General features: G+C 37.4%; 1 protein-coding gene across 3 annotated transcripts in view; it reads right to left on the bottom strand.

Moving 5' to 3' along the window:
- Window positions 1-1,935, bottom strand: part of LOC106873556 (KICSTOR complex protein SZT2-like) — an 84,303-nt gene extending 82,368 nt beyond the window's left edge. For all 3 annotated transcript variants that reach the window (XM_052974310.1, XM_052974312.1, XM_052974311.1), the window contains exon 1: window positions 1,743-1,935. The gene's annotated coding sequence lies outside the window, so the exon portion shown is untranslated. The remainder of the gene's footprint in view (window positions 1-1,742) is intronic.
- Between the last annotated feature and the right edge of the window lie 28 nt (window positions 1,936-1,963).

Genomic DNA, 1,963 nt, shown 5'->3' with positions numbered 1-1,963 from the left:
TGTTGCCTCTCTGCAAAATGTCAGAAGTAATGGAGATTAAATACGCTTTACACCGCTTAAACTGCCAAAGGAGTAACTGTAAACAGCTGAATACTTGTCAGTGATTGGTTGAAATTATCGAAATAAGACAATTTTTTACATGAAATAACTTCGAATACAAAAATTTTTTTCTGTTCTATAACACAAAATAGATAAGTATACGAAGTTTGAAAGTCTTTCGGTACCAAAAACACTACATAAAACATAAATGAAAACTGGTGCCCCCGTTTTGAACTAGATCCGAGAGCAAGATCCTGGTAGGGCTTTCCATGCTGGGAAGGTCAAAGGGTTGAGGCCAGACTAACCTTGTCTAGAAAAAAAAGCAAAGTTACTGCAGCACCAATGTCAATTCAAAACCACCAAGACCTGAGAGAGGAAGGCCCAAGGTCGAGAACAGTGGAGAAAAGTCATTAATGGCCAATGCTCCATTGAGAGCAAAGGGTTTAAGTAGTAATCGAATATTGGATTTCTATATTTCTGAAAGTTAACATACATTATGGAACATAATGGTTATAAGATTACAGCGATAACACTGTGTAAAAAAATTTTTAATTTTTTTTTTTGTCTTTGGTCTGTAAGTGTTATTTTCTGTTTCCTTCTCTCTAGAAATCAAAAGAAGTGACTGCTATTCCCTTCAAACTTTGCTTTTGTGACCTAGATATCAATGTTTTGAAACTGACCTATTTTCCATTACACTTCAAGCAGACTCAGTGCTGAGTTGCTGAAGCAGAAATAACATTATAGTAAATATTCTGCCCACTACCACAGATTTGCTTGTCAGTTGCTTGACCTTAACCACTTGAGCATGTCCCTTAGTGGCTGACAATGTGTGCATCTCTGATCATGAGCAGGAGTAGTGGGGGAGCATCATAACCATGTGTTGAGAGGAAATGTTTGGGGTTTGAATGAATATAACAAAAGCAAAGTTTGAAGGAAACGTTAGCCATTTTTCATATTTTCTAGAAGTAAGCAAATAGGAAATAGCAGTTGCTACCCAAGGACAAAAATTGTGTTACACAGTGTAATCTTAGAACTACTATTATTTGTCCTCTTCTCCGCCCAACAAGGTACATAACTGTACTCATTTTTAAAAAAAAATCAAGTTCCACAACTTTACAATTGTTGTTTTTATTGTTTAAGTCCAGGTCAACTCTGATAGAGCTGACCTATGATCAAAATATATCTATGATCATTATATCTAATAACTTTCCTGTTTTAAGACAGTATAGTATAACTGGGAAAGATTTAGCTTCTATCTCTACCAGATCTAGCAACCACATAGACCTCTCCTCATTGCCACACCTAATTCAGTACCGCCTGACTTTGCCAGTACCGCCTGACTGGCCTTCATGCGGGTGACACGTAAAAGCACCCACTACACTCTCTGAGTGGTTGGCGTTAGGAAGGGCATCCAGCTGTAGAAACTCTGCCAAATCAGATTGGAGCCTGGTGTTGCCATCTGGTTTCACCAGTCCTCAGTCAAATCGTCCAACCCATGCTAGCATGGAAATCGGACGTTAAACGATGATGATGATGAATGGTTAGCTGTAAGAACAGAACCAAGAAGTAGAGAAAACTGTTTTAAGAAAAAATAGAAAAGAATGAAAAACAAGGACAAAAAAAAAAAAAAGTAATTTATTATTTATTACATGTTGGGGTTGATGGGAGGAGATATTGAACTGAGAGCAAAGAAAATGACTTACTTCAATAAAACTCTCTAAACATTGGTCACTTCCAAAGACAAATTGTGGAAACAGTTCTTCAATGTAACAAGATGATTTGCCCAGTTGCACGGATTCCTGCACATGCTCAGTGACATTCTGAAGCTTGTCCTCTGTGATTGGGAAAACGTAACGGAGGGCACAGGCAATCTCATCTCGCAGTAACCATTCAATCTAGAATTAAAAAAAAAAAAAAGAGTAAC

The sequence above is a fragment of the Octopus bimaculoides genome, chromosome 18, assembly GCF_001194135.2.
Source record: "Octopus bimaculoides isolate UCB-OBI-ISO-001 chromosome 18, ASM119413v2, whole genome shotgun sequence".
In the NCBI taxonomy this organism is placed as follows: Eukaryota; Metazoa; Mollusca; class Cephalopoda; order Octopoda; family Octopodidae; genus Octopus; species Octopus bimaculoides.
This window is presented reverse-complemented; position numbering and strand designations above follow the sequence as displayed.